The sequence below is a fragment of the Euphorbia lathyris genome, chromosome 1 (assembly GCF_963576675.1).
Source record: "Euphorbia lathyris chromosome 1, ddEupLath1.1, whole genome shotgun sequence".
In the NCBI taxonomy this organism is placed as follows: domain Eukaryota; kingdom Viridiplantae; phylum Streptophyta; class Magnoliopsida; order Malpighiales; family Euphorbiaceae; genus Euphorbia; species Euphorbia lathyris.
The window spans coordinates 43,460,452-43,471,815 of NC_088910.1; positions in this window are offsets into that span (position 1 = coordinate 43,460,452).

The window sequence follows — 11,364 nt, forward strand, 5'->3', positions numbered from 1 at the left end:
TATATATATATATATATATAGAAAGACTTACATATGATTATCTAATTTTTTTTCTTTTCATCTACGGTTTTCTATTTCTTTTTTAAAAAGGACGTGTGGTTTCAATGATAGTTTTATAGTATTATAATATTTGACATAATTAGAATTATGCTTTGTTTGGTAAAGAGTTTTTTAGAATAAAATTCGAGATTTAAGCCACTTCAAATGTTTTGATTAGTAATAAATGTTGAAACACCTTTCCACATGATTTTGATTTGACAAAATTATTTAAGTAAATGATAAAAAAATATTCTAACACATTAAATTTAAATGTTTTGATTTATTCACACTAATGTGTTTGTTTAATGTTGAGTTTAGACATTAAGATAAAAAGTCTAAAGGCCCATAAGTGGAAGTCAAGCCCAAGTCAACAGATCAAGACCTCACGGCCCAAGAAGCTAAAACGCAGTCGTATCAAGTAAAACGACGACTCAGCATGAAGAATGATCGAGAAGCCTTCTAACAAAAGCTTCAAGAGGAAGCTGCTGAGTTGAGCGACAATGCAGTCAGGTCAGCGGCAGAACAGAACCAACTTCTAGACAAAGTATTTCTACTTTGGGTAAAGTTCAGAAGGCGCAGGAAGCTGTCTGGAAGACTTTGCCGTAAATGTCGAAACATTCTGTTTATCTGATGAAAAGCCGCTGAGCACTGCCGTAGACAGAAGATGCAAGAATCGCATTGGCCAACGACACTGAGCACGTCCTGAGTGACAACGACAGGAAGCCGTTTGCCTCCAACGGTTATTTCGAAATTCGAAATTACCGGTGCTTGAAGTGTCACTATATAAAGGCCTCTTAATTGCTTCATTCGAGGAAGATATTCAATTAGTCGAAACGCTGTCCAAATTCATACTTGAAGTTCTGTGAGAAAAGCAAAGCAAAATCTTACACTAATTTCCAATCATTGTGTAAAAGTCTAGAGTGATTTCAATCATCTAAAGTGTCTTAGCAATTGTTGTTTAGGACAAACACTTTATCATTTCTAGAAGAATAGAAAAGAGAGGCTGAGTACTCGGTTATAGTACTCAACGGTAGTTATAAGAGTGAGTAGAGGTATAGAGAAAGGTACTCTTGTATACTCAGCTTCTATTATAAAAGGTTTCGTGCTCTACCTTTAAAGAGCTCAGTAGAGAATTCAAAAAGCTCGGAACGCGTTCCGGAGACTGGACGTAGGCGGAGAGGCCGAACCAGGATATGTCTGCTGAGTAACATATTTCTAACCCTTAAACTCCTTTACATATTGCTTGTTATAAAACTGACTAAGTAACGAACTCACGCTGAGTTGAGTGCACTAAGAAGCTGAGTTCAGGAATAGACTTTAAGTGCTATCTCCTGACTCAAGGAAAGAAACAGACTTAGTCACAAGTTGACTAAGCTTGTGTCTTGAAACTACTTAGCGTCGCTGTGTGAACCTTTTCTTAAGAAAAGAAGTCAGCCTTAACGGATAAAATTTTAAATAGTTTCTATCCCCCCCCTTGGAACTAACCTTGTCTTGTTAAAAGGGACCAACAAGAGATTTGAAAAAAATTATTGAGTCCAAAAAGCTTAGTTTGAAAAGATTAGTTTTATGAGCTTTTTCAATTAGCTTATTGTTTCATTTTTTTGAAAGAGAATTTTATTCCTAATTACTACCCTTTAACCCCAAATAAATATTTTATCATATTCTTATTTATCATTTTATGCAAACAGCTATTAGCGATCAGATAAATTTTACCAAACAAATTTATACAATTAACTAGTCAAATCATCTAATCAAAAAGATAATGAGCTAACAGCTTAACAGTTATCCGCCAAACATGTATTATTATGAGTATTATGTAGTATTTGATATAATTAGTGAAATCCATGTAAAAAACCTATAAAAAAAATGGGGTTTTAACAACATGCTTATAAAATATAAAATTATACCTATAAAGAATATGGTACAAATTTAGACCTATAATTATTAAAAGAGAGCAACTTTAGTTTTCATATAGAAAATAATATAATTTTAAACCTAACATTAACCAGTTGGTTTAATTTCAAATCTAATTAATGAAAAACAATTTTTTTTTTAAATTTAATTTTATGTTTTGACCAATTGTCTATCTCTAATGTTAGGGTCACCCAATAAAGCATTAAGATGAAACTTACTAATTAATGAACATTAAGATGAAACTTACATACTAATTTTGTTTTCCCCGGAATCATAATGCTAAATTTTTCCCCGGAATCATTATATGTGTCAAATAACTATGGGTAAATTATACGTGTGGCCCTTGAATTTTATACTTACTTTCATTATAGTTCCTGAACTTCAAAACCGAACATTCTAGTATCTCAACTTTACATTTTACTAATATAATGGCTTCTTTCAATGTTAATCACGTTAAAATAACCAACGATGATCTCAAAATGAAAAGGATTTAAGAATCAGAGTTGTTTAACATCATATTTTCCATGGAACCACCATTTGTAATTTTTCAAATCACAAATTATGGATCTTCCCTCTCTAAACAACTATTTTTTCCTCATAACCAAACAACGTCTAAATGACTTCAAAAAAAAAATTCAAGAATTAAAGTTGCTCAGAATGTCATTTCTACAAGTTTTATAATTGAGGGTTACTTGTTATTGGAGTGATCATTTGGTCAGTGTTAAATTGGATCATTATGTTAGTAAAATGTAAAGTTCATGGGTCATAATGTTCAATTTTGAAGTTCAAGAACCATAATGAAAGTAAATGTAAAGTTCATATCCATGAGTGTAATTTACCCCAAATGTCTATTATAATGAAAAGTTAAACCAAATGAAATATTTGATTTAGCTGTTAACTAATAGTTATTGTCGATATTAGTTGTTTGCTTATGTAAATAGCTATGAGTTGTTGCTGTTAAATGTCGGTTATTAGCTTATTAATTATTAGTGTTTGTAAAATTGTGATGAACGATTGTTGTTAGTATGTAAAATGTATAATATGGACATATTTTAAATTAATCAATAAATAAATTATAAACATAAAAAGGCAGATTCTAAATATAGCCTATGTGGTTTCACTGATTTGCAAATTGGTGTATATGGTTTTTTTATTGCAAAAAGATGATTGAAGTCCTAGTCATTAGCAAAACTAGTGATTTTTAGATTGAGACTCCGAGTTTTGACTATTGGTGAACTCAAAATAGAAAATTCCAAAAATTGATGATATTTTAAGCAATTTTAATTCTTCAGATTTTTCATTTTGAGGTCATTTATGTGTTTTTTTATTAGGAGAGAAAAAGTGCAGAGAAAGCTCTGAAATTATGATTTTGAAAAGGGTTAATACATATATTTGCCCTCGTATTTTTAAGGAAAAACAGATATGCCTTTATATCAAATAAACTCACAAAACTATCCCTAAATTTTTCACAAACCTGCAATTATACTCTATTCTAACAGATCTGTTTATTTGACCTAAACGGCGTGCACGTGATTATGGCTAGCAGAGAAACTTTGCTGTGATATGCCACAACCTATAAGATTATGCCACATACTAAAAAAAACAATCCCTGAAAATAAACAAAATAAATATTGTAAATTTAATAATTATTTCTAAAATCTCATGTGATCTCTCCTTTTCTACATCTGTCCTAAAACAGATATCATCTCTCAACTTATCTCTCTCCTCTCAACTTATCTCTTTATTTAGAAAAAGAACACTACCGCCATAAACGTACTTCTCCGTTTGCTTTTCTTCGTCGGCACCGCCACTTCCCCATTTGTTATCTGCGGTCGGAACACTACTGGAGTAATCCGATTCAATTAATTTGAAAGAAATATTGAAACTAATAAATCCCTAATCTGAATCTCACTTCTCTTTCGTGATCCCGTTTTATCTTTTTCTGGTAATAGAATTTAATAATGATCCAAGATTTCATTTTGCAGCAGAGATTCAACACAAATTGGCTCATATTAGTTAAGTTAATATATGTTAAACCATTTGAGAAATAGATTGGAATTTTGAAAAATAGATTGGAATGAGGTGGTTGTTTAGGGATCAGTAAAGAAGAAATTGGTGAAGTTTGAGGAAGAGGGACCTGTTGTTTCATCCAAAAAATGTTTTCCTTTATTTGCTTTAAATTTGAGATGGAATCTCTCCCATTGATGTTCATTTTACTTTTCTGTTTTGTGGAGTAAGAATTGTTATCGTTCCTTCAACTTATTTAGTATTTCTGCCATTGTTGTCATTCCTTCAACTTCTTTAAAATTTCCCCAGCCTGTAAATCAGTATCCACAAACAATTAGACTGTCTACTTGAATAAACTTAACTTCCATTTCTAAGATGGATTCAATCAATTAAACTTACAAATGCTAAATTTTATGGTGCATCAATCGATTTTATTTCTTAATCAATGCCTTTTTCTAATCAATTTAGGCAGTAAAGAAAAAGAAAGGAGAAATGAAATGAATAAGTTGGGTGTATATATGGTTGAGTTGGTAATCACGTGGCACGCGGTTTAGGTAAAATAAACAGATTTGTTACAATATGATATAATTGCAGGTTTGTGGAAAATTCAGGGATAGTTTTGTGAGTTTATTTGATATAAGGGCATATATGTTTTTCCCTGAGAATACAAGGGCAAATATGTATATTAACCATTTTGAAAAATAAAAAAAAAACATGATACAGATTGAAAGCGATAAATGAAGGTTTTAATCATAAACCAACAAAGAGGTTCTTCTCTAGCTAAACTAGAAGGAGTGAATCCCAATATAACAAGGTATAAACCTTTGGTTCTCAAAGAGAATGATTTTAGATTGATAAAAGTTGCCATATCCTTACAAAAGTGGGGGTTTAAATACATCCCCTAATGATAATAAAGACCAGGACTACCCCTACTAGGGTTACAACAAGGCTGATATAAAAGGGTAAAATAGGTAATACGCCCAGACAATTCGTACAGAGGTGCAGGTACGGAATGTCAGGGTGGTTGGTGATTTTACTTCGTGAGGAAGTAGACTGGGGATCCGCCTAGGAATAGAGGTTGATACGCCCTCCCTTATAATCTGAGATCCACCCCTCTCGTGTACGCCTGGATCCGCTCCACTTGTACTTCTCTAGGATCCGCCCTGATAGGTGCTTACGTCGCTTGTGTGGCCTGTGGTGTCGGAGGATCCGCCAGGGCGTGTTTGGGCGGTGGCCCTAGTTAGGATGTCCGCATCATTCTCTCCTTCTTTAAAAGAGCAGGGCGCTGACTTGCTTGTGCCCAGAGGGCCATCCGGTTTCCACGGGCTGAGGTCACGGACGTTGAAAGCTAGTGACATTTTACCAAGCCAATTTGGCAACGCTATATGATAGGCATTGGTATTGACCTTCTTGGTGACTTTATATGGCCCGTATTTCCTAGGTCAAAGTTTACTGCTTGGGGCGTTGGCGAGTCTCTCTTTACCCAAATATACCATAACCTCATCCCCAACTTCAAACTGTAGGTCCTTGCGGTGCTCATCCGCCTTAGCTTTTAATTTCTGGTTTCTCTCCTCAAGAGTTTCCTTCACCTCTTGATGCATCTGTACATAGTCTTTGGCTAGCTGGTTAGCGGTCACGTTCCCCTTAGGAAGATGGGCTACATCAAGAGTATGATTCGGGGTCTTCGTATATACCACCGCGAATGGTGACTTCCCAGTTCCCAAATGTACAGATCCATTGTAGGCGAACTCAGCCTGGGCTAAAACCACGTCCCACATCCTGGGCTTATCCTTACACTTGCTGCGCAATAAGTTTCCCAAAGTTCGATTGACCACTTCTGTCTGACCGTCTGTCTGAGGGTGGGCGGTGGTACTAAACTTCAGAGACGTATCAAAAAGCGCCCACAACATCCGCCAGAAGTGACTTAGGAACTTCATATCACGATTTGAGATAATGCTTCTCGGTACGCCATGTAATCTGACAATCTCTTTGAAGAATAACTTGGCAGTCGCTGAGGCATCGTTAGTTTTGTGACATGGTATGAAGTGTGCCATTTTCGAAAACCTGTCAACAATGACAAAGATGGAGTACATGCCTCGTTGAGTTCTGGGTAATCCTAGGACAAAATCCATGGATAGATCCTCCCATATAGTTTCTGGTACAGGAAGGGGTAGATTCAAGCCGATGTTTGTAGTGTGTCCCTTAGCGGTCTGGCAAATATAGCATCGTTGTACCAAGTAGGCAACATCTCTCCTCATCTTAGGCCAGAAATAACGGGAACTCACTGCTTCATATGTTTTGTCTCGCCCAAAATGCCCTCCTAGGCATCCGCCATGTAGATCCCGAACAACCTTCTCACGAATGGAGGTGCAGGGTAAGCAAAGTTGGTTGCCCCTCATAAGATACTCATTCATCAAGTGATACGCCCCATCCCCATGCTGGTGCTGACACTTTTCCTAGATACTGCCAAAATCAGGATCCGCCAGGTATTCTCCTCTGATGTGTTCAAAACACTCGACTTCCAAGTTCACTATCTTTAATAGTAACACCCTTCGACTCAAGGCGTCCGCCACCTTGTTCTATTTTCCAGCCTTATGGATAAGTTTATAGGGGAACTTATCTATGAAGGCGGACCATCGGGCATGCATGGAGCTTCGAAGTTGCTTCTGACTCCCCAGATACTTGAGAGCTTGGTGGTCAATGTAGAGGATGAATTCTTTCCCCACCAAGTAATGCTCCCATAATTTTAATGCCTTAACTACAACATAAAATTCTTGATCATACGTGGCCCACTTTTGCCTTGCCTCACAGAGCTTCTCACTGAAATACGCAATGGGTCTTTTTTCTTGCATCAAGACACCACCAATCCCAACTCCACTGGCATCACACTCAACTTCGAATAGTTTATCAAAATTGGGATACGCCAGCACGGGCGTTGTACTCAACTTTTCCTTGATCAGGGCAAAGCTCTCCTCTTGAGCATCCACCCACTCGAACCCCTTTCCCTTTTCAAACACTCTGTCAACGGGGCTACTATGGAACTGAAGTTTTTGATGAATCATCGATAAAATGTTGCTAGCCCATGAAAACTCCTGATATCCCCTACGTTCCTTGGAGTGGGCCATTCTCGAATGGCTCTTACCTTCTCTCATCAACTTGGACTCCATCGCCACTAACCACGAACCCAAGGAAAACCAGGCTTTCCATGACGAAATCACACTTCTTAGTGTTGGCGTATAAATGGTGTTTCCTTAACAGGTCAAACACTATCTGCAAATGCTCCACATATTCCACCAAGGTCTGGCTATGAATCAGGATGTCATCAAAATACACAACTATAAATTTTCCAATCACTGGGCGAAGCACCTGATTCATCAGCCTCATGAATGTACTAGGGGCGTTAGTCATCCCGAATGGCATAACTAACCACTCATACAATCCATCTCTGGTCTTGAAGGCGGTCTTCCACTCATCCCCAGATCGAATTCGTATCTGATGATACCCACTCCGGGGGATCAATCTTGGAGAAAAATTTGGATCCGCCCAATTGGTCTAGCATATCATCCAGCCTTGGAATAGGGAACTTATACTTGATAGTGATCTTGTTAATAGCCCTGCTGTCCACACACATCCGCCAAGATCCATCCTTCTTGGGCGTAAGTAGGGCTGGAACGGCGCATGGACTCATATTTTCCTTAACGTATCCCATCTCAATGAGTTCTTCCACCTTCTGCCTCATGATGTCATTCTCCTTTGGACTCATTCGATAATGGGGTAGGCTTGGTAAACTAGCCCCAGGCACAAGATCGATATGATGTTGGATGTCCCTCAAAGGTGGTAACCCACTTGGCAACTCCTCAGGGAAAAGATCTGGATACTCGCCAAGTAGGCGGGTCACTTCAGTCGGCATCTATCGTTTGTCCACTGGGAATGCTTCGTGATTCGCCTTAACCATTACAACATACACCATCTGGCTCTCTTCACATTCGCTGACAAATGATTTGTGTGTGGGACAGACTACCATGGTAGACTTCTCGTCGACCTTTGGCTCTCTCATCATTGGCGTAAGTACGAACTTTACCCCATTCTTTACAAATCTATAAGTATTCCCTCTTCCTGCGTGGATGGCGTCGTTATCAAACTGCCATGGTCTGCCCAACAATAGGTGGCAGGCGTCCATATCGACCACGTCACAACAGATTGCATCCCTATAATCGCCAATCTCAATAGGCACCCTACATCTCTGGTTCACTCTAAGTTCACCCACGTTCTTGATCCACCCAACCCTATAGGGGTCAGGATGCGCCTCCGCCAACAGCCCGAATTTCCGAACGGCGCTGCTGCTCACAATTTTCTCTTCGCTGCCACTATCTATTATTACATTGCATCGTCCGCCTTTCACAAGACAGCGGGTCCTGAATAGTTGGTGCCTCTGATCTCCCTCTACCCGGCTGGAGACTAACAAATGCCGTACCACATGAATGGCGTGTCTTTCTTCATCCGCCTCGTCATCGTCTTCTCCTAAGGGCTCACAAAACACTTCATCCCCTTCTTCATAGTCATCTTCATACATTTCCACCATGTTGGCGCTTTTTCGCCTAGGACACTCGTTGGACCTATGATCTGGCTCATTGCACCTAAAACATTTAAAAGGTGTTGGCCTGGCGTAGGGGTTGTTGCTCTTAGGTGGTATAGGTACTTCTTTGTAAGGCCTGGTATCTCCGACAGATCCCCTTCCCACATTGTTGACCTTCGCCCCACTGGCACTCACCACCTGCTTGCCTTTGTCATAAGGCTTCATGTTATCTCTTCCTCTAGGCGTATGCTCGGTAGTGGCGGATCTCTTAGATCTCCCGTTCAGTTGGGATTCGGCCTTAAGAGCTAAGTTTCTAGCATCTTGTACCCGAACCACCATTTGTGTGCCAATACGATCCTGGATGTGGTATCTTAACCCTTCTAAATACCTAGAAGTCTTTTGACTCTCGGTCTCCGACAAGTTAGCCCTTGCCGGCAGCCTCAAGAACTCTGAGGTATACTAATGGACACTTCGGGTTCCTTGAGAGCATCCCCGGTATGAACTGTAGATGTACTGCTCATAGTCTGGCGGTAGAAAGTGCTCCCTGAACATCGCCTTCATCCGTAGCCAAGATCTAATCGGATCCCTGCCCCCTCTTCTTCTTTCTTCCCTCAACTGATCCCACCAAACTGAGGCGCCACCCTTCAATCGATACACCACCAGCCTCACTTTCCGTTCATCAGGAATCCCAACATACTCAAAGAATCGCTCCACTTCAGATAACCAGTCTAGGAACCCCTCTATATCCAACTCACCTCCAAAAGATGGTAGGTCTATTTTTAGCCTAAAAGCATCATATCTATCAAAGTTTCCTAGACCTGGGTCTGTCCTAGCAATGCCCACACGTCTGTTATCAACCGGACCAACATCCCCCATAGTTCTAAAGGCACCATCATCCCCAATATCTTCAAAGTCATCACTATCACTATCAGCATTATGCACAAGAACATAGTTGGGTCTTCTTACCTCAGGATCCCTAGGACCCATCCGTGGAAGCTGAACATTTGCCAATGGCAGTTTGGGTGGCGTGGGTTGCCTTTGGGGCCGTTGTTCAAGGACTCCTTCCCTCCTCTGGTCTGACTCTCCGACGGCGGGTCTGACCAAGTCAAGGACCTCCAGTTTGAAATTTTCCAGGGAAGTGGATAACTCCTGGAACCGTTGGTCGGTTTGCTTCTGCCGCTCAATGTTGGCTTGGATTTGTTCCGTAAGGTGCTCCCTCAGCTCTTCATATCTTCGGTCGCTGGCCTCCATGGAATCTTGCGGTTGTCGGGGTTGAACCATTGCCAAAAGAAGTTTCGGGTCAGGAAACGATCGGCTCTGATACCAACTGATACAGATTGAAAGCGATAAATGAAGGTTTTAATCGTAAACCAACAAAGAGGTTCTTCTCTAGCTAAACTAGAAGGAGTGAATCCCAATATAACAAGGTATAAACCTTTGGTTCTCAAAGAGAATGATTTTAGATTGCCACTTTTACAATCAAATTTACTAAACCATTTTTTTCCTGATAATCTATTAATTAAATTTCTCTTATAAGGTAAAAAATATCCATCAAAAATCCTTACAAAAGTGGGGGTTTAAATACATCCCCTAATGATAATAAAGACCATGACTACCCTAACTAGGGTTACAACAAGGCTGATACAAAAGGGTAAAATAGGTAATACACCCAGACAATTCGTACAGAGGTGCATGTACGGAATGTCAGGGTGGTTGGTGATTTTACTTCGTGAGGAAGTAGACTAGGGATCCGCCTAGGAATAGAGGTTGATACGCCCTCTCTTATAATCTGAGATCCGCCCCTCTCGTGTACGCCTGGATCTGCTCCACTTGTACTTCTCTAGGATCCGTCCTGATAGGTGCTTGCGTCGCTTGTGTGGCCTGTGGTGTCGGAGGATCCGCCAGGGCGTGTTTGGGTGGTGGCCCTAGTTAGGATGTCCGCATCAAAACATAATTCCATATTAAATGTGGTACTAAACAAATTTAATTCTTAGTTCTAATTTGACGTGCTCAATAGTTAAAACTGACAATGTCAATCTAAAAGTTTTTAGTTTTACTAACGGCAAGGATCTTGGTCCTCTTTTATCAACAAAAAAAACCAACAAGTGGTCATTTGTAAATCGACGAAACCACAAGCTTATTTTTGAAATTTTTCGAATAAAAAATACAATCCAAATTAATATAAATAACTAAATAAAATTAAAAATAATAATTTTTTTGAATGGGAGGAAAGTCTTGTTCTTTCGGTAACAATGTTATAAAAATAAAGATAATATATTAAAGAAATATGTTTGAAAATTAGAAATATAATTTTGTCAACATCCAATATATACATATACTGTTGTTTCCATAAAAAAAAATTAAATGATGTTGTTGTATAAATCTGCCCAAACACTACATTTCTTGCAGTTTGAAGTGAAACGTTAAACGATGTTCCGAAAAGTTGAAACGAACACCCCTAAATATACATTTTCTCAAATAGGATTCTTTTTTCAAAAGAAAATGGGGTTGTTTTTAGGGTTAAGGCATACACTACCATGATCCATCCTCACCCATAGGGGATTAGGAGAGTCGAGCATTGGCCTTAGAAAAAGAGAGGTGAAATGTCTCCATAGGGGTGTGACCCTATGGACACCTGAGGCTCCAAGATATCCCATAATGCATGTCCTTTCTACGACAAGGTTTAATATACCGGGGGACCTTCTAAGATGGTATTGCTAGCATATGCATGATGTAATGCGTATAGGGAATAAAACCCCTCGGTATAGGTGTTAACAACATGTCTGATTTTTTGTTCCAAAATGTCATTTTGCTCATCAGCATGTGGA